This window comes from Monodelphis domestica, chromosome 3, assembly GCF_027887165.1.
Source record: "Monodelphis domestica isolate mMonDom1 chromosome 3, mMonDom1.pri, whole genome shotgun sequence".
Lineage (NCBI taxonomy): Eukaryota > Metazoa > Chordata > Mammalia > Didelphimorphia > Didelphidae > Monodelphis > Monodelphis domestica.
The window spans coordinates 184280552-184307850 of NC_077229.1; the positions used below are offsets into that span (position 1 = coordinate 184280552).

A 27299-nucleotide genomic window follows, 5' to 3' on the forward strand; every position below is an offset into this window, starting at 1 on the left:
AACATTCCAAAATGGTTCCTCTGTGCCAGTTTCCTTCCTACACTATCAAATCAAAACAACTCTGAGATAGCATTTCACACCTCTCAGATGAAGTGTTGGTAGGGGTATAGAAAAAAATGGGGATACTAATACACTGTTAGTGGAACTGTGACCTGATACAATCATATTGGTGAACAAATTATGCTCAGAGTTATAAAACTGTATCTTTTGACCCAGCAATATCACTATTAAGCTTATTTCCTAAGGAGGTCAAGGAAAATGAAAAAAAAAAACTATATGCTCTATAATGCTCTAAATTATATATGCTAAGTTATATGTTCTAAAATATTTATAACAGCTTTCTTTGTATTGGCAAAGAACTGGAAATTGAAAGGATACCTATCAGTTGGGAAATGGTTAAATAGGTTCTGGCATATGATTTTGAGGGAATAGTATTATCCCATAAGAAATTATGAACAGGTTAATTTTGGAGGGAAAATGGAAAGACTTATATGAAGTTATGAAGAGTAAAACAATGAGAACCCAGAGAACATTATATACAACAACAGAAATATTTTTTGAAGAATGATTTGTGTAAGTCTATCTCCAGAGGAAAAATTGATAAATACAAATAAGTCAGACACAGTTTTATACATACATATATTGAAGTGGTGCATTTCATAAAGGGAGTCATGACACACAGAAATTCAATTAATGGAACCAATATTTGTTTATTAATCTATTGATTAATAATACATACCTAACTGGCCAGGACAGCCTTCCTAATGAAAGCCATGCCGAGACAAAGTTACAGACAATTTTTACAGGTTTACATACTTGAGAGAGGTGAAAAGGTAAAATGAGCTCATACAAAGCTAATTAAGGATATATGACTTTAAGTTTAAAATAAGTGAAATGTGGCCTTCATGACTGGGGCAAACTGACCAGGGCATTCAAGTCTTATCTGACACAGGCCAGATGTACCATAAATTGGGAGGATGGACCTTCCTTTGTATATCTTATCCTGCACTTGGTTTATCCTGTCCTTGAGGGGGCATCCCCTAGTTCCCCTGACCATCTGTTGTCACAGCCTAGGAAAGTACTTTCCTTAAGCCTGTTTTCTATAAGGGAAAGTATACTTTATTGATTACTCCCAATTGATCAGGGACTTTGTTTTACTCTATTTCAGTATCTTTTTGTCAAATGATAATTCTCAAATGAAGAGAGAAGAGGTAGGGAGTGAAATAAATGGACATTTATATTTAACAAACAAAAATACAAAGGATTAAAAAAGAAACTAATTATATTGAAATAAAATCATCTTAAAAAAAAAAAAACAAGTTCATCCCCCCAAACCCTATTCCCTCTCCAGTCAAGAATTCATGGCTTAGACGTTTTTTTGTTTTGTTTTGTTTTGTTTTGTTTTGTTTTGTCTTGTTTTTTACTGGATAGTCATTTTATTTTATTTTATTTTTTTAGTTTTTAAAATATTATTTTATTTGGTCATTTTCATACATTATTTATTGGAAACAGAGATCATTTTCTTTTCTTCCACCCCCACTCCTCCCCTAGCCTACTCGAGATTCCTCTGGGTATCACAAGTGTCCTTGCTCCGAACCCATTTCCTTGTTGTTGGTATTTGCATTAGGGTGCTCATTTAGCATCTCTCCTCCATCATGTTCCCTCAACCTCTGTAGTCAAGCAATTGCTTTTCCTCAGTGTTTTTACTCCCTCAGTTTGTCCTCTGCTTGAGGATAGTTTTTTTTTTCTCCTGGATCCCTGCAGATTGTTCAGGGACATTGTAAAGCCATTAATGGAGAAGACCATTACATTTGATTATACCACAGTGTATCAGTCTCTGTGTACAATGTTCTCCTGGTTCTGCTTCTCTCATTCTGCATCACTTCCTGGAGGTTGTTCCAGTTCCCATGGAATTCCTCCACTTTATTATTCCTTTTAGCACAATAGTATTTCATCACCAATATATACCACAATTTGTTCAGCCATTCCCCAATTGAAGGGCATCCCCTCATTTTCCAATTTTTGGCCACCACAAAGAGCACAGCTATGAATATTCTTGTACAAGTCTTTTTCCTTATCTCTTGGGGGTACAAACTCAACAGTGCTATGGCTGGATCAAAGGGCAGACAGTCTTTTATCGCCCTTTGGGCATAGTTCCAAATGGCCCTCCAGAATGGTTGGATCAATTCACATCTTTACCAGCAATGTGGAAACTTTTTGTTAGAATTTTTTTTCTATTTCTTTCCTTTGTGTCATATTAAAGAGGTATCCAAAAAAGCAACAAACTGTCACTATCAGATATTTTGCTACCATACTTTTTGTCTTATCAGAAAAGCTATTGGATTATTGGAGAGCTTTTTAAATACTTGAAATTATAATTTCAAGAAAAAAATTAACACTAGCTCCTGTACTACCCTAAAAAATGTTGGATAGTGGAACAATTGCTTATAGAATTATAGGCTATCTGAATTCAAGGCAATCTTGATAGTCATGTAGTCAAACCCTAAAGTTCTCTTTTAGCTGAAAAATTCAGTTAAAAACAAGCATTATCAATACAGTGATGAATAAGCTCATTATCTTATGAAGCAGCTTATTCTGTTTCTGGGCAGCTCTAATTATTAGGAAGTTTTCCTTTTGTTAAACTTAAATTTTCTTCTATGTAACTTCTACCAGTTGATCTTAGTTCTACCCTCTGTGGTCAAACAAAAAAGGCCTAATTCCTTTTCCACATGACAACCCTTTAAATCAGGGGTCCCCAAACTATGGTTCATGGGCCACATGTGGCCCCTGAGGCCATTTATCTGGCCCCCACCACACTTCCAGAATGGGCACCTCTTTAATTGGTGGTCAGTGAGAAGAACACTATATGTGGCAGCACCTCAAAGCATGGCGTTGCTCACGCACTGTACTACTTTTGGTGACATAATCCTTTGTGTGGCACCTTGTTCTGAGAGTAACTGAATGAGAACAAGGTGTAGTGCAAAGGATTATGTGGCTGCACAATGGAAGATGCCAGCAAGGTAAGCAGAGATCTGGAGGGGATTCCACACAATGTATACTGCTGCCTGGTATAATGGTGGCTGTGATGGGCCTGTGCAAGGTGTGACAGGCCCATCACAGCCAGCGCTTCAGCTTCCGTTATTGCAGACAGCCATATACAGATTTGTTCATAGTTTTTTTGTTTTTTTTTTAATAGTCTGACCCTCCAATGGTCTGAGGGACAGTGAAGTGGCCCCTGTGTAAAAAGTTTGGGGACTCCTGCTTTAAATATTTGAAGACAGTCCACCCCCCCACCCCCCAATCCTTTCTTCAAACTAAACACCTTTCCATGTCCTTCGACTAGATGGTGTATGGCTCACTTTCAGTTTCTTCAATATCTTGATCACCCTCTTTGGATGCATGCTTGTTTGTCAATGACCTCTCTAAATTTCAGAGCCCAGAGCAGTGCACAATATATAGTCTGACTGGGGTAGAGTATTGTAGGATGATTATCCCATTCGTTCTGAATACTATGTTTATATTTGCCATTTCTTGTCATATACTTTGTTTATAGCAACTCAGACTCTCAGTATAAAGCAATTTAATTTCAAAGAGCAGGAACCCATGACATATTTTACATATATACACATATTTCAAAAATTAATTTTTAAAAACTATGTTAGAAAGTTGTCAGGCACATAGAGTATTAGTTACATTTTGGAGTGCCACATTTATTTATTGTTCAGGCCACCACCCAGAATCTGTGGAAAAATCTCCTAACTAGACAGCCCACTACCCTGGCACTAATACTTGCAAATGTGTTGGATATAATACATGTAAAGAAAATTGTACACTCTTTAGGTATATAGAGGCACTTCCCATTCCCAGAGGCCTAAATCAAAATTTGCAGCTTCACTCACAGTCTTAAGGTCCTCCCTTTGTGGTAAGCCACTGTTCCCATGACCAAGGGATCCAACTGTGGTACTCTGCAGGTCAGCTAGCAGGTCCTTTTACAGGTAATTTCTTGTAGTATCTTCTCATAATAGCCTTCTGAAAGGTCTTGGAGGATGGCAGCTACTCTCTATGCTCACCCTTGACACTTGCCTTGATGGTAAAGTGGCTCCTCTGTTTTCCCAGCTGTAGTAAGCAGAGAAAAGACTATATTTTGATTGACAGGGACATGTGACACTGTGGAAGTGAGAAATTACCAATCAATATAGTCCCTTATTACAATACCGAAGTTATAACTCTTCACAGGACAAGTAATGAATTGAGCAATAGTGCACCACATCAGAAATTTCTCCTCACCATATCTCATCCAGAGCCTCATTGAATTTAACTGTGAGAAATGACACACCCTTCATCCTTTATAAGGGCTTATCTCTCATCCTACCTATGGGAAAGTGTTTAGCATAAATTCCTAGAACAGGTAGGGTAACTCCAAATCCTGATTCATTTTCCTCTGATACCAGTTCTCACACTGAGGCAACATTAATCACTTTTTAGCAGATCAGGCAATCCTATTTATTTTCCTTAAGTAGAATTATTCAAATACCTCAAGTCTATCTGCTATTTGCCCTAGTTATCTGCTCTGCTTAAGATTAGGGTCTGTCTTTAGCAATTCCTACTATATGTACTATATGCAAATATATGATACCATTATTTTCCTAAACCCTTTCCCTGAGAGAGGAGGAAAAAAGGATGACCATCTGAACCAGCCAATCCTTACCTGATTAATAATCTTTTCTACAGCATCCTCTACAATTAATCATCCAGCTTGTTCTTAAATACACACACACACACACACATTATTATAATGCTTTTCTTCAGGGAAACTAGGTTATAAATATTTCTATAGATAAAGCATATTTCTGGATACTGAAGTAACAAAAAGGCATCAGAAGGAGAACTTACTTACACCTTGGATTCCTAGGAGAGTAGCATATCAAGGCACCACTCACTACGTGTATACATGTGTATGTGTATGTATGTGTTTGTGTATGGATATGTATTTATTCTGTGTCTATATTTGTGTGTCCTAGCCTATACTGAATTACAGAGTAACAGAATTTGAGAGTTGGAAGGCTCTCAGCAGTTATCTAGTCCAGAACTGACAACTAGTCATCCATTGTCTTCTTGAAGACCTCCAAAGATGAGGAAGCCAGCCCAACTTAAGGCAGTCCATTCCACTTATGGAAAACTTTTGTTAGGAAGTTTTTCCTGACTTTAGCCCAAATTTATTTGCCACCTCCACCCATTATTCCTAGTTTATCCTTCAGGGACCAAACAGAACAACAAATCCTTTCTCCCCTCCATGTGATAGCCATTTAAATATTTGAGGACTACTGTATCCCTCAGGTCCTTTCCTCCTTCCTCTATTCCCTCCTCTATCTTTTCTTCTCCAGGTTAAAACTCTCCAGTTTCTTCAAATGCTTCTCATAGTACAAAAGATATGAAGACCATCACAATTATAGTTGCCCTTTTCTGAACTAGATTATCAACTGTTTTTTTAAACTGTGGTGTCTAGAATTGAACAAAATGTTTTAAATGAGGTCTAACAAGGACAGAATTCATTGGAACTATGATCTTCCTATTCTGGGTAACTATGCCTCTTTAAATTAAATCTGGGATCACCTTTTTTTTGGCTGCCAAGTCAACTGCTGATTATTATGGAATCTATAGCTCATTAAAACTTACAGATCCTTTTCAAGACAACTACTGTCTACCCATGCCTCCCTCATTATGAAGGTGCTATTTTGTACTCCAACTATAAAACATATCCTCCTTGGGTGTGTCAACATGGAAATGTAGAAATCCCCAGTTTACTTAGTTTAAAGATAGAACCCCAAGTTTTGACCTTGTCACAGGAGAGGTTTCCTCCTGAGGGAAGGTTCCACTTCCCCAGACAACAGACATCCACTTCAGGTGGGAGGCAGACCCCATCTGAAGTCAAGTAACTTTTATCTCCAGAAACCTTTCCCAGTATATCACACCCTCCTTTCAAGGATCGAACTTGTGATCTGCAGCTTTCCAGACTGATGCATTACCACTGTGCCAAAGCTGAAGTGGATGTCTATTGTCTGGTGATGTGGGACCTTCCCTCAGGGAGAAACCTCTCCTGTGACAAGGTCAAAACCTGGGGTTTCTACTATATTTCCATGTTGACAGGTGATATAGTTTTCCTTAGACAAAGAATATATTATGAGAAGAATGCATATATGACTATGTATAAAGAAATGTGTCCATTTTCAGATAGGTACATATATCTATAAAGAAGCAAATAACTCCCATCCTAATGTGGGTTTTAAGATGTATCCTGGCCAGGTACTGTATTTCTTAGCATGCCCCAGGGGTCCCTCCCTCCTACTTCCTGGAGTGGAATTGGTCTTGAATGGACCTATCCCATGCTAGGGAGGGGCCACACCCCCTACTTCTGAGTGCAAGATTGGTGTGTCAAGGAAGTTCATCTCCTCCCCCTCCTGAGTAGCTTGACCTGTCCATCAAACATTCCTGAAATAACACAGTTGTGCCAGGTTTGTGTTCCTCTATGTGTTGTACTGTAAAAATGGAGATTTGAACCTAATCCCAGGGCATTTGTACCCCTAGAAGCCTCCAAAATAAGGAGCACCTCTCATTTATAACTCTTCAGCTCATTTTACTTCCACCAGAATGATATCTTGATTTTTTGATGATGTTCTAAACCCAAAATAAGTTTTACTTTGTTTACAAATATGTGTACCAAGGTTGAAAGATTTGCTACGTTTGTAAAAATTGTGACAAATATCCATCAGTTCATAGGCTTTTAAAAATGCCATACAGCAACTTATGTGAAAAATGATAGTGGGTTAGTTTGTTGTTGTAATTAACTGGACTATTGAGAATGTTGGGGATATTGATAACTATATATTTGTACTACTGTTCAATTCATTTGCTTGTACTCACAGTGGATCATGGCCAGATATGAAGAGGAAATGGATCTCATTTTTGGTGAGAAAGCCTCGTATTATATATTTTCTTAGCTGACACACTGTGTCAATGATTATAAGCTACATTTTGAATTTTAAAAACTCTTTTATTATATTTTTCTTGCATGTGCAAAATACTATTTCAGTATTTTTTCCTCTCTTTTTTATATTTGAAGCACATGTCACCAGTATTAAGAATTTTCTTTAACTTTTTAATTTTGCAGTAATATAAGTTTAAAATACATTTGCTATAATGTCATTGCATACTTCAAAAGCTTGAGACTATAAAAATGATGCCACTAATTGTTAAAAAAAATTATGGTACTTTCCTTAATGATTCTGTCTGATTCCAGGACAAGATATACACAACAGAGCCATTTCACAGGGCCAATGAAGCACAAAGCTAAACCTGATTAGCGCCACAAAGAGCACGCAGGATATATTAGTGTGAAGACTCAAGGTTGCGATGCTTAACATACATTAAAACATAAGCCTTGTATCCACACTCACTCTGAAAATACTTGATCTGAACCCTGGACTTCAATCCCCAGAAATCCTTGGCCACTTCCCAGAATGCTTTGTAAACTCACCTGAATTCTCACTTGAGCTGAGGACAAAATGGTATTTAAACTGACTCCGCCTACTACTCTCTCTGGGTTTCCTCTTCTAGGGACAAGTGTCTCTCAAGATGTAGTATAAATGTAAATGAATGGGCCTTTCAGCCCTCTTAGCCACATGCTTTCTATATTCGTATTTTCCTTATTTCTTAATCTTTAATAAATCTCTAAAAATATAATACTTTTATTACTAGGAATTAATTTTTAATCTTAACAGTATGTCAATAAAGTCAAGGCTTTGGGCTTGAGAGGGAGAATGGAGAAGAGAAGGAAGAAGGAAGAAGTCAGGAACAGAGCAGGCAGGTGAGAGGGATGGAGGAAGAGACTTGCAGCCTAGGGACCACATGGTCAGGTTACTTATAGGAATGATTGTCTACCCTTTCCAATAAACTTTATAAAATATATATCTGGGTAGAAATATTATTCCAATTCTTTCATTGGTCTATATAAGGATCAATCCCTGCCAAGGGGAGGCTGGCTATTTTATGAATGAGAGTAGTGAATGGAGAAGAATATAATATATACTAATATAGACACTAATATAGACAATCATTTGAAATAATCCCAAAACAAATGCCAAAATGTCAAGATGCTTTGAACTGGAGCTCTATAATGCAATTTACCTCTAATTTACATTAAACAGAAAACTAAACAGTGAATATTCAGTGATAATCAACAAATTTGACCTTTCTTATTCCTTACTTATCTTTCTTCCTTCTTATGTTCAAATCCAGCCTCAGGCAATTACAAACTTTGTGACCTTGGGCAAATCACTTAATCTCTGCCTCAGTTTCCTCATTTGTGAAATGAGGATAATAATAACACCAACCTTCCAGGGTTGTTGTGAGCATCAAATGATATATTTGTAAAGTGCTTAGCACAGTGTCTGGCACACATATATATTTATTTGGGTATATGTTTTTGGGTCCTGGTTTTATAAGATTATTCATTTATAAAAACGAACAATAGGGAAATATGTTTTGCATGATGATACATGTATAACCCAGGGAAAAAAAAAGAAAACACCAAAAAGGGTCACAAAGAATCAAACATGACTGAAAACAACTAAACAATAACAACAAAAGCTGGTTTCTGTCTTGATTTACTACTAAAAAATAAAATTCATCAGAAACCATGTATCTATCCTGTTTTATCTAGCAGTAGCCCTCAGCTCTATAAGTAAATACTAAGTCTGAGGTATTAACAGTACTCCCATTCCTCTGTTTTATATTCAAGAGGACAAAGTGACCTTTAGCATTTACCAAATCCATCAAAGTACCTTAACTCACTGTACTTACCTTTGAGTACACAGTCATGATTAGGCCACATAATGATAAACTGAGCTTATTGGTATAGCAATTGGGAGAATCCCTTTTGGGTGAGATGCTTCACTTAATGGACTTGTAAGTATTTCAACCATTTCCACCTGCATGGTGATAGGATGATGCTACTGTACATCTAGCTTAATCCATACCTAGATTGTATTTGAAGCCCCCATCACACCTTTCTATTACTAGATGAGGATAATGAGTACTAAATTTAGCCACCTTATTACTCTGTCAACATGGAATTGAAAAGAAGTATGAGTTGAGTAATTCAATTTATTTCTCCATACCTGTTTCTTATACTATTATCTCTGAAAAAGCTTGCCAGTGGAGAAATGCTTTGATATGAAAAAAGTTTGAGTTTTCTTACATGATCCCCAAAAATTCCTATGAAAGAATTTGGTATTCTGCCAGGTGTTCACATCTGTGGCCTCTGAAAATAAGAAGAACAAGCTGGTTAAACATTAGAAAGCTTGTGACAAAGCTTTTGACCACCCTCAAGCCATGTGAGACTAATTTTGTGTGTTTATCCCCAAATTAAGTGGAATTTGGAATACAAGTATTCATGGTAATGGGAGGAGGAAGAAAAGGAATTCATGTACTTTTATCATTGTGTAGTTTCTGGAACTTAGACAATTCAATGTAGTACTGAAGTAACAAAAAAATTTTAATATTCATTGGTATTTTGGCAAAAGAAAATTAAATGATAAAGAGAAAACATACTCCCAGTCAATAAATTGTAAGTCAACTTACATTTATTAAATATATATTATTCATGAGAACTGTGCTATGTTCCAGGGATAGAAGGATGAAAGTAAGTGAAACTATTATTTTTCTCAAAAGAGCTTTATTCAAGTGATATTCCTAAACTGAAGGCCAATTATTATTTGAGGGCTAAAAGGAAAGGAAACAAATATTTACCAAGCATCTACACAGTTCCAGGCACTGTGCTAAGCATTCTAAAATTAGGACTTCACTTGATCTTCACAGCATTCCAGTGACGTAGGTACTATGACTGCCATTTTACAGTTGAGGAAATAGTCAGAGGTTAAGTGACTTGCCCAGAGTCATACAGTTAGTGACTTCATATGGATTTGAACTCATGTCTTTCCAGATCTAGGGCCAGAACTCCATCCCCTGAACCACCTACCTGTCTCTAAAAATTAATATGCTCCATGTTTTGGGTTATCTACTTTTCTAATTCTAAAGAACATGGCTCAATAATTGTAAATATAAAAAAGTTAAGTACAAATAAAAATTGGTTTTGAAGTTTTATATGTATGTATATATAAGTGTCTTGGTTTAGAAAACAGGTAACATATTTTAATCCTAAAGGGACAGAAAAAAAAATGGAGAAAACATAAACTTTGAATGGGGAATGAAGAGTGTTCAATATACAGTATAAAGTATGAGACTATAAAGAAAGTCAACTATTGAGAGATATTTAGAGATAAAATAATTTGGAGAAGAAAATAATTATCAAAGATTCCTGCTTTGATAACAATAAATATATAATATAATAAAATCAGACAGATATTGAGAAGTTCAGACTCCAAAATCAGAAAACCTCGGTTCAAATCATGCCTTTCATAATATTTCTAGGGCCTTGGACAAATTACTCAGTATGTTTTCTTATCTATAAAATATGGGTGTGGGACTTGATTGCCTCTGAGATCTTTTCTTTTGTTACAACTATATAATTGTAAAATAAGAAAGAAGGATGCTAGCCTGATTAATGTTGTAAGTTCTGGGAGAGCTGTCTGGAACTTTGGAGCTAACAGAGGAGAGGAGCTCACTTCCAACCTGGGAAGTAAAGAGGGAAGGTGTTTTTCTGGGAGCAGAGCCAAGAGCTCATCCAGTGAGACCTGTCTTTCCTTCTGGGACCCTCAAACACCTTCAACTATCATCTATGTGCTTCTCAGCAGGGATTTTGTGGGACTCATCCTGGCTTTGAGCCACTTGATCCACATCTCTGGATTCCTCTCTCTTATTAACCCTTTTGAATTGGACTTAGGATTTAGCTAAGCACAAGTGTAGGAAAAGAAGCAGTTGGTGAAGAGAGGCTAAGGCATTGTGGCCTCTGGCCTCCAGACTTTAAAAGCCAATCTGCAAAGGGGGGCAGCTTTTAGGGCTCCCTTTCACCCATATTTCTTTTTTCCCTCATACCTTTTTTCCATCACCTTTCCCAAGTAACCTCAATAAATCCCTTTGAAAGTATTTAGATTTTGGGCTTGGGTTTATCTCAGGGATCAAGCAAGGAGATTAAGTTTTCATAAGGAGTGGGGTTGATTCCAACCCCTGTGACTCAATAGCTCTGATCAAGGAAGCTATCACTCTTTCCTTGGCAGTTGATCATATCTAAACCCTTGGAGACTGGCAGCCAATGCCCTTTTGGGAAGTGGAAATTACTGGGGGTCATCTTGTCTCACAGGGATAGTTCTGATCCCTTTGAGGGAGATACAGGGTCACTTCATTGATTAGACCCCTCTCCTGTCTCCTGTCTCCTGTCCTCCATTACTCACATTTCTCCGGCAAAGATAGCACCTGCCCCTCTCTGTAATAGAAGAGTAAACCCTCCTTCCAATCTCTCTCTCCCCTCTCTCTCTCTCCTCCATTACATTTGGCACCCCAGTTAGTGTAGGACAAGAACCATCATTGGCAGTTGGTAGCAGTTAGAAGAGACTGGGGGAAGGGGTAGCCATCTTGACGTCACAAAAGAATCCTGTCAACAGCACTGACTACTCCCAGGGGGGAGATGCCTAGAGGAAAATTTTAAAAGAACAATTTTTTCCCCCTGTGGGAGGTTTTTGAAGTAAAAAGGGATAAATTTAGGGTATATAGAAACAAATATGTACCAAAAGATTGCCATCGTCTGTGCCATTCTGTTTATGATGGCACAGCTATATTTTTGGCTGTATGGAATGATAGCAAGTATCATCTCTGATTTCCTATGGACAGTGGTTAATATGACAAAATACTGGGAACAGATAACCTTTGAAATAAAGAATCTATGACCAATGTTTCCTGCCATATATGGAACAACAATGATGGCATGGCAATTCTATAATACTGTGAAAAAGGGATTCAGACTGATTTTGGGCAAGAACAACAATAATGACACCACATTAGAAATGGTTCTCATGTCAAATGGCCACCATGACTGAAATGTACCAAGGGTTTATGACTAAAATTGGTAAGTTGGGTTTGGGAAATGACACTGTTTCAAACAAGGACATGGAAAAGGATAGTAATAGAGAAAATGACACCACAACTGCTTTAACTGTTGGGCTCTGTACAGAAAGAACCATGGCAGACAAAAGAAACCAACACTGAACCTTTATACACCAAGGGGGCTGCAGGGGCACAAAAAAAAAATCCTGCCTTTACAAGACTTTGCAAAATTAACTGCAGATTCAGGGGTGGTGCATATAAAAATTTATAAGCCTTAATCAGCACTGGACCTGGAATCGCTATGCAAAAGAATGCCTCATTTTTGCACCAATCCATTTAGATGTGTTAAGGAGCTAAAATGTGCTTTTAAGTTGTAGGAGCCAAATTTTGAGGATATGGAGATTCTTTTGCAGGAATTATTTACCCCCCAAGAGCAAACCCAGTTTATAAAAAGAACCAGAGAGGATCCTAAACTTGGGAGTTGGTCTGAATTTTATGGGGATATTGAATTTTCTAGACCCTCAAATTTAACTTATCTTAAAAAAGCAAGAGAAGACCTTTTAGAGGCAATAAAATCCTTCTTTGTCCGCCCAAATGCATGGGGAAAATTTGAAAGAATCAGACAAGAACCCAAAGAACACCCTTCTATCTTCCTGGATAGGCTCTTAAAAACGCAGAAGCCATATTAGAATTCCCCCAAGATAGTGAGCAAACAATACAACATGTGAAAAGGCAATTTTTTAAAAGGATGTAATAACACAATTAAGACCTTTTTTCAAAAAATTACATGTCCTACATACAATTCTCTCATGTTGAAAAACTGCGAGATTCTGCCATTTATCTGTATGAAACCAATTCAGAACAGCAAAAAGAGAAATATGACCAGATCAGGGACTTGAAGCAGAAATTAGATGAGCCTAAGGAGACAAACAAAAAGAGATAGAGGAAGTTAAAAATTTGGCAACAGTGAGAACATTCACCCAATAAAAACCTCAATACCAACAAAAGGGTCAAGGGGCTCTAAGAAAATGCTTCTTGTGTCACATAGTCAAGTTTTGTCCTCTGAAGTCACAATAGGAGCAGGGAAATAGCAGGAGATCAAATTATAATAGCAATTACAATCAAAACAGGAATAACAATAATAACTATAGGATAAACAATTACTATAACAACCAAAATGTTGTGATCACTGTAAATTAAGGACACAAAACACCCCCGATTTAAAAACAACACAGAGATTGATTAATGATGGAACAAAACCTAGGTATTCAATTGTGGTGGCCAGAGGGGACAAAAAAAAACAGATCTTATGAAGCCAGGAATCTACCTGGATTAGTTCAATGGATCAGTTCAAAATCTAACATAAGGTGCAAAGCATAGGATAAAACACAAAAATTACTGAAAGAGTTCTTAGTGGAGGAAATAGAATTTGGGGATACAGAAATCAAAAAGGGAAACTTAGAATAGTGGGAAAAAAGAAGAGAGAGAGTTGCAAAACGAGGTATCAGACATAAAAGATAAAAACTTTGAAAAACACAGGGACATACAAGAGAGTAATGGAATGACCAAGGAACAAATCAAGAGATACTTAGAGAACTTTCTTACATGCAGATATGGATTGGGAGCAAGCAACATAACTTACATAAGGCTATTAAGATATTTTACCCAATAATCTGTTGTGTGATGTGTCTTTTTTGACATGTGTATAAAAAGAAATAAGAATGGCTTGCCACCCTTAAAAACTTCTTGAAAGCTTTATTATTTTTTTTGAATAGGCCATTTGAATGATAATTTCTATAATACCTTATGCTGATATTACATCACCTATGTGGATTCTTTCCCATTGCAGAAAGGCATGCCTATTTGTAAATAGACTCATGGAAAATGGCCATGTTTAATACAAAGTTCTTTAGTAAGTAGATTAGTACTTACCAGTAGAACTTGAAACTTTAAGTGATAGCATTCTTTCAATACAGTTATGGCATAGTGCTCTTGTGACTCAACTTTTTTTTATCCACTTGAGTTCATACATTAATTTTTGCCCTAATGCATCGACTAGTACCTAACAAATTCTTGGTAGCTAATAAATACATTATTTATTGATTAATATTTCTCCAAATACTTTGTTTGTAATTTCTTTGTGCATAAATAATATTTTATTAAATTCATGCATCACACTTTGTTATTTTGTGACTAGTATAACCAATATGTGTGTGTTTTATCTTTTCGATTAGAATGTAAGTTCCTTGAGGGCAGAGACTTTTATTATTATTTTTTTCTTTAATCTTGAGCTCTTAAGGAAGAGTTGTTGTTGTTGATTGATATATAGGATCTTTTTATTATATACACTCAATGTTGCTATATAGTGATAAGATGACACTTAGGAGAAGAGCAAAAAGTTGTAAAAGGATGTTTCAATTTAACTACAGAAATATAATAAGGAGAGAGGGAAAAGTACTGAGCTTTGCAGATACTTGTATATAGTTAATTGGACTTGTAATGATGGGGAGTAGGACAGAAGAACCATTGAGGGAAATTGAAATGTAGGAAAGATAGTTGGAAACTGAGCAAGGACTTCTGGGAAATTCTCTGGAGAAGAAGGGTCTTGGGTGCTGAGACACAGAAGAGAGTGGAAGGAGGAGCTGTTTCTCTGGGCCATTCAAGACACCTGTGGAGATTTCCACCACTGACAGAAATCTTAGCATCTCGGGTTCCTGGTTAAAATATTGTTGGTTCCTGTCAAGAAACCTAATTTCTTCAAAGACTGAACTATTAAGATACTGGACTCAAATTGGTGAGCAGTGCTATGAGAAAACCTTTTACTTCAGTAATTAGTTTATTTAGAAAGAGATATAGGACTACCCCACTAACCTCTACCTTTTGCCCCAATCAACAATTAAATGAAATAAGCAGTCAGATAGTAAATTCAATCTCATTTATTTTCTAGAGAGTAAGCCCATTGGGAGACCCCATCTTGTTGCCAGTTTTCAAGAAGTCACAAGGGGGAGGCTTGTGAGAGCCCCAAAGCAGTGCATATCCAGATTGAGGTCCCTCATAACTCTCCTTGTAGAGAAAACTTCCCTGCCACCCTTGAGGGCCAGTACTGCCACCAAGGGCCAGCTTTCACTGAGGGGAGATCTCCATTTTGTCTCCCTCAAGTAATTCAGGGATTCTGGGATGGGGGTGGTGAGGAAGTCATTTCATCAACCCTTTCCTCACTGCCTTCAACCCTTATTTCTCTGGCTAAGGGTTGTGAGTCCCCCCAAATTATAGACTAAAAGATCCAAAACACTTTTTTTAACATATAAAATTGTTTTTACTTAGAAGCATTCAGAATGTCAACAGAATAACTGTAACTTTTTTCAATTCTAGAGTAGCATTCAGTTAACAGAACAACAGTTATTTCATATGCTGCATCAGACAACCCAAGATAAAAATGAACCATATCTCCATATAGAATTAATTTGTATTCTGCACCGGAAGAACTTGCTTTAAATGTCCATGCCAATTTACAACTGAAGGTTAGTGCCCATTGAAAATACCATTAAAGGACACATTTGTTAGCATGTGAATGGTAAAAACAAACAAACAAACAAAAAAATACATTTTAAGAACAAATGTTTCATAGCTCTACATTTCAGGGTTATTTTCTTTAAAAGGAATGAGTTATGTATAGGTTGTTTAAATGCTTTATAGACAAAAAAAAAAAAACAACCTGCTCTAGAACCAACTTATTCATCATCTTCCTCATTTTCTTCATTTTCATCTTCCTTTCTTTTTCTTGCTTTTCTCAACTTTGACAACTCTCTTTTTATCCACATCAGATCTTTGTTTCACTGGTATTCAGTGACATCCTTTTCATATTTTTTCCTGCAGTTTAGCTACTTTTTGTTCCTCATTAAGTTACTTGTCATCTGCAGCAATATTATTCCACATTTTCCAGATTTTTTTTGCCCTCTCCCCAAAGGAAAGACCAGGATGCTCCTCTCTTAATTTTGGATGAAACTCAGAACAGAATAAGAAAAATGCCCAAGGAAGCTTCTTTGTTTCATTGGCATCCTTAAATTTCTTTTTTGTTTCTTCTTTAGTTAACATGTAGATTTTCATTTCTCCTTTATAATGAACCGTATCAACTTTTGCCATGTCCTCAAATTTTCCTTTCTTTCTCTCTCTCTCTTTTTCCCTCCTTCCCTTTCTCAAAACTCTTACCTTCTATCTTGGAATCAATATTAAGTATAAGTTCCAAAGCAGAAGAGTGGTAAAGGCTAGGTCTCTGGTGGCAGATCTATGGCATGGGTGCCAAAAAGGGCACCCAGAACCCTCTCTATAGGCACACCTGCAGTTGCCCATCAGAGTTCATTATTAGAAAGCCAGAGAAACTTGGGGCAGAACTGTTTCTCTCCCTGTCTCCATGTACCTGAGGACATTTCTCACTTCACTTGCCCCTCTGCCCAGCAGCCAATGGGAGTGCTTCCTCCCTCCCCTATCTGGGATAAGGCAGGGGATTGAGATGGGGGTGGGCCCCAGTACTCCATCTCTAAAAGGTTTGCCATCACTGGGCTAGGGGATTGGGATTAAGAGACTTGTCCAGGGTCACATAGCTAGGAAGTATCTGAGGCTAGTTTTGAACCCAGTAACTCTCATCTCTAGACCTGGCTCTTTATCCACTGAGCTACCTACCTAGCTGCCCCTAGTGTTCCTTTCTCTTTAGCAGACTTTGTTTTCCACCTTTCTAAGCATTTTTTGGAAATTCTGAGTTCTCAGAAGCATCTGAGTGCCTTTTCTTGTATTCTAGGTTTAAACAAAGAAGGAATATGAAGGCATTTTCCCTCTCAGTTTGTTAGGTCACCTCTGTCCATTTTGGATTATTTTCCCTTAGTGTTACACAGAGTAGCCCAGTGCCATTTGGCTCTTACTTGCCTTGGGCTGTTTCTGTGGAGTCTGATATACTGTAATGACCATGAGAGCACCATCTAGATGCTAAGATCTGAGAGACTTCTAAAGGAATAGAAGCCCAACAACTCTCCCCAGCTCATCCCTCCCCCCACCCCCATGGATAATCTAACATCCTTTCCCCTTGATTCATGTGCTTTTAAACTTAATTTGGTTACTTTTTTTATAATTGTTATCTTATAGGAAGTTATATATCCCTGTATGAACATCTGAGAATGTTTACAGATAGTAAAGTTTTTTTTTTCTAGTTTGATACTAAAGTGTGTGTAGGGAAAATAATTGATGAAATCACAGAATATTGGAGGTAGAAGGAATTTGAAAATCACTTAGTTTAAACTACTCATTTTATACCTGAGGAAATGAGGCCTGGGGGGTGGGGGTAAGCAACTCAAAAAAGTTTTAATTAAGAAAAATGTATCATTCCTCAAATTTAATTAAGCTATTCTGAGGTTGTGAGGAAAGTATTTTAGGATTTAGTATAAGATCAATTCATGTTATATAATTTCAACTGGGCCCTCAGTACAGCCAGACAATCCTTTCACTGATTTATTAAGGAGTAGCTGGGAGGACTTCCAGTCAAGATGGCGGCTTAGAAGAAGTAGCTAGGTGGTTAGTGGTTAGAATGCTGGGCTAGATTTAGGACACATCTTCTTGAGTTCACCTCAGATACTGGACAAGTGTGACTCTGGGTAAGTCATTTAACCCTGTTTGCCTCAGTTTCTTTATCTATAAAATTAGTCAAATAAAGAAGTGGTACTCTAGGATTTTTGCCAAGAAAACCTTACTTGGAGTCACAAAGTTGTATAAGACTGAAAAATGACTCAACAACAACAAATTTATTCATTTTCTCACTTTCCACAAAAGCTATTCTAACCGCTTTTCCTTATATCTCCCATGACAAGACCCTTCAAGCTAAGGACCCTACCTACCTCTAACTTTACTAAGAAAATTAAGGTGTTGGAAACTTCCTCTTTTCTCTTCTTCTCTTAAACCACCCCCTTCCCCCTTACAATTATTCCCCATTTTCCCCTTCTTTTCCTGGTTCTCCATATAGCCACCTGTAAAGATTAAAATTTAGGGAGACTGAGGCAGGTAGAAATTAGTTTCTCTCTGCAAGGAGTATTATATTTTTTAGAGGTTTATTAAGGATTAAGGATTAAAGAATATACAAGTAAGAAACATGTGCCTAGGCCAGAGGCCTAGACAAAATAACCTCACATCATGGAAGAGATGCCCCTGCTCCAAAACCGAAGTCCAAAAGACCCCCAAAAACCTTTGCCACCAGCTTAAATACTTCCTTGATCTTGGCCCACCTCAGAATTCCCATGAGATTACAAAGCATTTTGGGGAAGTGGAGCAAATGCTTGTGGGGATTGTAGTCCTGTATTCGAGTCTATTTTTTACATTCCTCCGTTTGATCCTCTGGGAAGAAGTCCTTCCCCAAAGGATCATAAAAACATAATCAATTTAAAGATTACAATAATTTGAGGATAAGAGAAAAAAACAAAAAACAAAACAAAACCAATAATTACTGGACACATTGACAGAAAGCCAGTTATGGGGCAGTCCCCTTTGGCATGAAAGTATACATACAAATAAATGTTCAATCAACTACACCCAAAGTTCATTTTTGTGCAGCTTGTGGTCTGGAGGCTTCTTCATGGTAGCTTCTCCAACAGTTCAGTTTCTGGATTCAGAGAGGTAGCATCTTCTTTACCTAAAATTCTTGTCAAAAGGAATTTAAACTTTGCAATTTAAATAATGATATATATTTTTTTTACATTCCCCCCGTTAAGAGGGTGAATAAAAAAAAAAACCAGGATCACTTAGGGATGCATGGCTGAGGTATGAGGTATATGAATCAATTGGCAAGAGAAATAAAAAAAAAAACATCAGAAAAATCCAAAAGAAAAGAAAAAATTTCTGGATGAAAATATAGACTATCAAAGTCTTATGTGTAAAAATTCCAAGTAAAAGAAAAAAAATCTATAACAGGTCCTTCAATCAGGGCCCAATCAAAATGATCTAAGCAATGATGCATTTACCCAGTCAATAGCCAGGACTACAGAAAGGTACCACACTATGAGAGGCAGAAAAGAAAGGGACCAGATTATAGAAGTCAAGTAGGAGCCAAGGTTTGGGGATACTCATCTGTGAGTATCTTCAGAGTGAGTGTGGACACAAGGAAAGCCTATGTCTAGCAATGATAAACACAGTAACCTCAAGTCTTCATACTAGGTTCAAGACCTTTGTATTGGCCTAGAAGTGCATCAATCCATCCTGGATTGGCTTTTCTTTGGCTTTGTGCAATGGCTCTTGTGTGTATATCTTGTCCTGGAATCAGACAGAATCATTAAGCAAAGTCCCATAATTTATTAAATAATTAGTGGCATCATTTTTATAGTCATAAGCCTTTTTGGGCATGCATTAGCAAATGTATCTTACTGAAAAATCAAGTTTAAAGAAAATTTTAATGCTGGTGACATGTGCTTCAAATATAAAAAGGAGAGAAAAAAATTAAAAAAAGCAAATAGTATATTGCACATGCAAGGAAAATATAATAAAAAGCTTTAAAAATTCAAAAATATAGCTTATACTCATTGATACTCTGTGTCAGCTAAGAAAATATAGAATACAAGGCTTTCTTACCAAAAATGAGATCCATTTCCTCTTTGTATCTGGCCATGCTCACTGTGAGTAGAAGGCAAATGAATTGAACAAGGTAACAACTTTTTCATTTTTAAAAATACAGTAGTACAAATATGTAGGTATCAATATCCCCAAAATTCTAAAGAGCCCAATTAATTACAATAACAAACAAACACACTTTCACATTTCACATAAGTTGCTGTATGACATTTTTAAAACCTATGAATTGATGGACATTTGTCACAATTTTTACAAACATAGCAATCTTTCAACCTTGGTATTTAAACATATTTTTTAAACAAAGTAAAACTCATCTTGGGTTAAGAACATAATCAAGAAATCTATATATCATTCTGGTGCAAGTAAAATAGTGAGCTGAAGAGTATAAATAAAGGGATGCTCCTTTTTTTTTTGGAGGCTTATAGGGATACAAATGCCTTGAGATTAACTGCCCAACTTCCATTCACATGTGGGAAGGTTGGGGTTTATAAAATACATTTCACTTCAGCTACTAGAATGGGCCTTACCTCGTGGTAGGGGCAGGCAAAAATAACCAGAGATTGTTAAAAAAGAATTCCAAAAATCATATTTAAAAAACCCTTAAAATCATTTGAGGTATTTAGCACATTAAATTTTTCCAAGGTTGTTATACAATTATCACCAGTCCTGAAGTCCATCTATGTGATAATTTACAAAGTCAAAATAAAAAGGCTGTTTTTTTTTCATATGGGCTTAATTGCAATAATATTTGTTCAGCACAGTTATAGGGGAGAAACAACAGAATTTCAAAACTCAGTACATTCAAAATAAATTCAATCAACCTTCAGTGTAAGAGAATATTGAATCCAGTAATATATGAACTTAAAATCACAAAGTTAAACCATAACAAAAAATGCAATAGAAATACAGAGAGTTTTTATAAACCATTGGAGTCTGAAATGCCTTAGAATATAGCCTTTAGTCTCTTCAAAGTTCCTTGGGGGTTTATCCATTTAAATGTCTATTGTCAGAAGGCAGAGTGGTAAGGGCTAAGCAATGGGGTCTAAGGGGTCTGCTCAGGGCCCCACAGCTGGGAAGTATCTGAGGCCAGATTTTAACCCAGGACCGCATGTCCTCAGGTCTGGCTCCCAGTTCGTTGAGCCACCCATTTGCCCCTTCAAAGTTAAAATTGAATCTTTGGGCTGAATCTTTCTTCTGGCACGCAGGTGAAATCAATGAAATTACCAGACCAGTCAAAAGGTATCCTTTTAAATAGTCCATTGCTTAAAAGTCTGTTTGAAAAGTCTGTTTCTTCTCTCTCTCCTCCTATGAACCCCCTGTGGTCAATACCCCCATCCACGCATGTGGAGGCTTAGCCTAAGGGAAAATTACCCGTTCTCCTTTCCCTCTCCTCTCTCCCCTCTGCCCACGTGGCCAATACTGTTACCAGCTATTCGCAATGAGTCCTGATCGATCTGCTCCAAGGATCTGGGTGATGAGCTGGCTGGGGTCACGCTTGTGGGTCTGGGGCTGGGGTGATGAGCCATCTGGGTCGGAGGCCAGATGGGTGAGAGACAGACAGCTGGGGTGGGTAGGGCCAGGAGCTGGAACGCAGACAGGTAGGGCGGGGAGCTCGGGCACCAGGTGAGAGGCCAGGAGCAGAAGCAGAAGCCAGAGAGGGCCGTAGGCAGGAGCTGACCAAGATGGTTTTCTAAAGAGCATCTTGGAGAAATGTGGCTTTAAAAAAATCATTATCTAGGCTAAAAAATTTGAGAAGTTCTCATCCAATCTAGTGGTCGCCATCTGAGGCAGGTAGAAATTATTTTCTCTCTGCAAGGAGTATTATATTTTTTAGAGGTTTATTAAGGATTAAGGATTAAAGAATATACAAGTAAGAAACATGTGCCTAGGCCAGAGGCCTAGACAAAATAACCTCACATCATGGAAGAGACGCCCCTGCTCCAAAACGGAAGTCCAAAAGACCCCCAAAAACCTTTGCCACCAGCTTAAATACTTCCTTGATCTCGGCCCACCTCAGAATTCCCATGAGATTACAAAGCATTTTGGGGAAGTGGAGCAAATGCTTGTGGGGATTGTAGTCCTGTATTCGAGTCTATTTTTTACACACCCAAGTGATTTTCCTTAAGCCCAGGTCTGACCACATCTTTACCCTCATTCAGTGTACTCCAGTGACTTTCTATTGCCTCTAGGACAAACATAAATTCTTATGCTTACTTTTTTTTTAAACCCTTACCTTCTGTCCTAGAATCAATACTAAGTATTAGTTCCAATGCAGAAGAGTGGTCAGGGCTAGGCAATGATTGATTTGCTCAGTGTCGCACAACTAGGAAGTTTCTGAGGTCAAATTTGAATCCAGGATCTCTGCTCTTTCGGCTTGGCTCTCTATCCACTTAGTTACTTATCTTTCCTTTCTGCTGACTTTTTAAAACTTCACAATCTGGCCCCAGCCTATATTTCTAGTTTATTACTCCTATTACACTCTATGGTCCAATCAGACTTGCCTTCTCTCTGTTCCTTATATACATAATACTCCATCTCCTCTCCCTCGATCTCTTTCCATGCCTGGAATTTACTTCTTGTCACAGAATCTCAGTATTCCTTCAAGAAACAGTTCAAGTACTCCCTTCTACAAGAATCTTTTCCTGTTTTTTATAGTTCTGCCTGTTTCAAACTATCTTATATTTATCTAGCTCAAGTTTATTTGTATTTCTTTCTTTCATATTTATTCCACTCAAACCTACATATGTAGTGCTTCTTATATAAGCTCTTTGATAGCAGGGTCTATCCTAATGTATAGCACAGCACCTAAAATTTTGTAGGTGCCTAAAAATGTTTGCTGATTTATTGATTTAGGATTTGGCCCATCTTGGGATTCTTTCTGTTTAATTCTCTCCCCCTTTCTCTCCCCCCACCCCAGTCTGAGTATATTTTAACAGAGGAATTGTCAATTAGAAAAGAAAGAAAACAAATATATAACTAGTCTAGAAAATCCCCAAAGCTTTTGAGATTATATATAGGAATCAGGCCAACCACTCCTTTTAGAAATAAGTTTATCTAAGGTAACTTTTTCTTTACTGGAAAATCAAGTTTCTCTTATCTGGCTGTTAGAGAAGCCTTGAAATCAATTTAATAGCTTGGAGAGAGCATGTTGTTTTACCCTTTAAAGAGTAAGTTTTAAGTAAAACGAATCTGTTTTTGAGAATAAACAATCACCAGCTGGAAAAACACTTAAATGGTAAGGAAGAGGTCAAGAGTCTAAGTTATCTCGAGCCCTTCAGAAAAATAGAGAATTATGTAAGGCAGATTTCTAGCTGTAAGAAGTAAGAAGGAAAATGATGCACCTGAAAGCTTTTAATAAATCATACAGCTCTTCACAGTGCTCTGACAAAAAGTGTGAGCCAAGAGCAAAAGGAAAGGGCTCTCTGGATCCTGTCTGCACCTAAGAGCAGCGCTCCAGACTTAGGCCTCCATCTTCCTAACCGACCTGCTCAGTAATGCATATTGAGGGTGAATTATAGATGCCCGGTGACGTCGGGGCTTCCAAAGTGTCTGTCCCCTCCCCCAACTGTGACCAGAGAATGCAGACCCAGAGCTGAGAACCACAGGACATCCTGTCAAATCAGGAGCCAACAGGGACTTGGGGTGACTTGAGGGCAAGGTCAGTGTCATCGAATACTACCAACAATTACATACAGCACAGTGAGCTTTGCAAGCGCTTTGCATATGTTATCTCATTCGATTTTATTTTAATGCCACAACGTCTCCAGGCATTTAACACCCACCCCCACCCCCACCCCGGCTTTTCTGGCCCCAGAATTTGTTATAGCTGATGGAGAAGAGCTCTGTGGCCAGAAAGAGGAGGGTGGAAAATAGAAAAGAGCCATATTACATTACATCTAGACGAGGGGAGGGCTGTGATTCCCAGATCAAAGGGCTGCCAGGGACTCTTGCATTCTAAGAGCAGGTGGATCTTTGACCTCTGGTGAGGTTATCTGTCCCCAAGCCCCTGGGCCCTCCATCCCCAGGATGTAATGCCTTCCTTGAATGGCTGCTGTACTCAGGCCATTGTCCTCTTAGTGGAATGCTGCTGAGGCATTGCATTAGTATAAGCAAGATTAGATAAGCAGTCTCATCTTAAGGTAAACGTGTTGAACTCTCTGTCCCTATGTCTCTTCCTCTTCTGCTCCCTCCCTTCTCCTCTCCTCCTTTCTCCTCCCTTCCTCTCCCCTGTCCTCCCCTCCTCTCTCCTCTCAGCTCTTCCTCTCCCCCTTTCCTCCCCTCTCCACTGTTCTCCTCTCCTCTCCTCTTCGTGGGGTTATGAGGAATCAGACACAACTAAACAACTGAACAACAAAAACCACACAGTTGGTGAGGACCAAGAGCTGAACCAACCTGGGATGAGTTAGGGGAAGATTATCAGACAATGAAGACAAGATGGCTAAAAAGGCACAACTAAAAAAGATTTAGAAATAGATCATCTAGGTGGCAGTTAACCCACCCCAAATTGTTTATCATGTGGTTAGAAGTCATTATACTTAGGACAAAAAATATTAGACATCCTTTTCCTCAATGTTCTTTCTGTGCTTGGTGTTATCAAAAGAAAATATTATCTGTGTTTTCTTATAATTTGCAATCTAAAAGAAACACTGGGCAGTTTATGGTAAATATTAGAGTAGGGCTATATTAATGGGTAGACATTGGGTTTAGAGTTGGAAGGACTTGGGTGTGAATCACTGGGGAGGCCACTTGACTGTCCTAGGCCTTTTTTTTTTTGAAAGATGATTTATTAAATCAAGTCATTGCACTTGGTCATTTTATTGCTACAGCAAAAACAAGGCCATTTTATTATTCTAACACCTTTCATATATGATCTTAACTGATTGTCTTATTCTGCTCACCCATTTTAAGTTTTCATGTGGACAAAACGTTTAAAAACAATTTGGAGCACATTTCTTTGTGCTATGATCACAGTGAGAAATAAGGAAAAGAAATTTCTATAACATCAGGCCTACTTTTCTATTTGCATTATCAGAGAAATCTTAAAAGGTACTTCTAAAGAAAAGGAAAAAAAAAGGAATTTTATAGCCACAACAAATATTCTTAAGATTTTGTCCTAGGCCTTTTAATTCATCTGTATAAGGAAGGGATCTGACCAAATGTTAAGGGCCTTCTAACTCTCACTCTTATGAAAAACTACTGGTTATTTTTTAAGTTTCTAATTTTCTTTCTTACAGATGTTACAGGTACCTAAGAGAGATGCAAGTAGGAGAAGGATAGAGTGATCATTTTGTATTTGTTAATGCTCATTTTTGTTTTACTAGTCTGAAATTCAGTTTACCACTATTCATTTCTTATTGTTTCCCATAAATCATTTCTTTTTTAAAAATAAAACCCTTACCTTCCATCTTGGGGTCACTACTGTGTAAGTGGTAAGAACTAGGCAATGGGGGTTAATTGACTTGCCCAGGGTCACACAGCTGGGAAGTGTCTGAGGACAGATTTGATTTGAACCCAAGACCTCCCACCTCTAGGCCTGGTTCTCAATCCAATGAGCTACCCAGCTGCCCCATTTCCCATAAATCTTAAAACAAATAAATCTGTAGTTTCATGACTCTTCTTCAAATAATGGCTAGTAACTGCTATTGTTTACTTTGTTTTTAATCCTTACCTTCCGTCTTGGAATTGATATTATCAGCTTTGTTGAAGGCTAGGTAACTGGAATTAAGTTATTTGTCCAGGGTCTCACAGAAGTGTCTGAGGCTATATTGGAACCCAGGACCTCCTGTCTCCAGGCTTGTTTCTATCCATTAAATCACCTAGCTGCCTTCACCCCACCCCAGTTTTTACTTTTAATGAGTTAGCTGAGATTTGTTTTTATCTCTGGTAAATGTATATGCATGCAAGGGTTGAAAATGAAAATTTTTATCTTATTTGCATTTGCTACCTTATTCTTGTACCTAAAGCTTGTACCTGAAATATTCATATTTCTTTTGCCAGTGCATGGATTTTTAACAAGGAGCCTTTGCTATAAATGCATGATCATGGAATTTCCTTTGCTGTCCTTGATCAAAAAGTCACATGCTGCTAACATCAACCAGTTTGAATTTGTTTTGATTCTCTTGCCCTTAGTCACAGTGTAATCTGAGGCCCATGGAACCTCACAGTTGGAAGGGACCTCACACATCACTTCCTACAATCCATGAGGGAAAACGTTCTCTACCACATCCCCATCAAGTGCTCCTCTAAGCCTTCATGTGAAGATTTTCAGTGAAAGGGAGGTCAGGTCTTCTCAGGGCAGCCTGTTCCAATTTCAGGCAGCTCTAATTATGAAGTTTTTCCTCTTATCAGGCTGAAATCTGTCTTTCTGGAACTCCTACCTATTGTTCCTAGTTTTGTGCTCTGGGCAAATAAAATAATATTCATCTCTTCTCCAAATGATTACCTTCCAAATACTTGAAAACAGCTCTCATTTTCCCCTTGAATTTCATAGTATTTAGAGATAAAAGGAACTTTCAAGATCATTTAGTCCAACTTCTTCTCTTTCTAGATGATTCAGGGGCCTGGAAAGGTTAAGGGATTTGTCCATAGTTACACAGTAAACAGGAGAGTTATGATTTGAACTAAAATTTTCTGACTACAAAGCCAGTATTCTTTTTTATTGAATTATTCATCTTTATCATCCTAAATATCCTTTAGCAAATCCTCATATAGAATAGAGGCCAATCTCTCCTCATCTTGGTCACTTTCCTCTGGACCATAAGTCACTTTATCAATGCCCTTGCTAAAATGGGACACCTGGAACTGGAAACTATGTTCTAGGTGTACTTTAACCAGAGATGAGAGCACAGTGGGAACTATGACTCTTCATTCTGGACATTATGATTCTTATTTAATATACCCTAAGAGCATCTAAGGGCAGCTACATGGTTCAGTGGATAGAGCACTGGGCTTGGAGTCAGGAAGAACTAATTTCAAGTCCAATCCTAGATACTTACTATCTATGTGACCCAAGTCACTTAACCCTGTTTGCCTCAGTTCCCTCATCGATGAAATAAGCTAGAGAAGGAAATGACAAACCCCACCTAGTATCTTTGCCAAGAAAACCCCAAATATGGTGGTGAAGAGTCAGAAACAACTGAAAATGTCTGAGCAACAGTAGCCTTAAGAGCACATTCATATTTTTGGTGCCATGTTACACTGTTTAGCCATATTAAGTTTTCAGGCCATTACTATTGTCTGTATGTCTCCCCCATTGTGTATTTAAACAATAAATGCAACAACAATTCATTTACTTAGGCTTTTAAGGTTTACAAAGCCTAATAAACACAGAGGTAGGCAGTAAAAGTGCCATCTTATTCTCATTTTTTGGATGAGGAAACAGCCCCAGTGGTATAGTGTGATATAGGGAATAGAGCTCTATACTTGAAGTTAGTAAGATTTGGGTTCAAACACTGCATGGGATCATGGGCCAGTCCCTAAACTTCTTCCATGCTTAGTTTCCTCATCTGTAAAATGGGAATAATAATAATGAATATATAGGACTTGCCTTCTAGGCTTATTCTAAGGCTTAAAGAGAATATATTTTATCGGTAAAAGAACTAGAGTTCACATACAATTTCAGTGAAGGTTAGAGAAGCTTA

At 37.7% G+C, this 27299-nt stretch overlaps 1 long non-coding RNA gene and 1 pseudogene across 2 annotated transcripts in view; both read right to left on the minus strand.

The window, feature by feature from the left end:
- Positions 1–11605, minus strand: part of LOC103096710 (uncharacterized) — a 31166-nt gene extending 19561 nt beyond the window's left edge. The window contains exons 1-3 of one of the 2 annotated variants that reach the window (XR_465192.3): positions 11409–11605; positions 9177–9319; positions 3900–4116 (exon numbers count right to left, since the gene is read on the minus strand). This is a non-coding gene — a long non-coding RNA (uncharacterized LOC103096710). Of the gene's footprint in view, positions 1–3899; positions 4168–9176; positions 9320–11408 lie in introns of both variants that reach the window. The other variant, XR_465193.3, reaches the window with a different exon arrangement.
- Positions 11606–15788: 4183 nt separating this feature from the next.
- Positions 15789–27299, minus strand: part of LOC130458084 (putative high mobility group protein B1-like 1) — a 109615-nt pseudogene continuing 98104 nt past the window's right edge.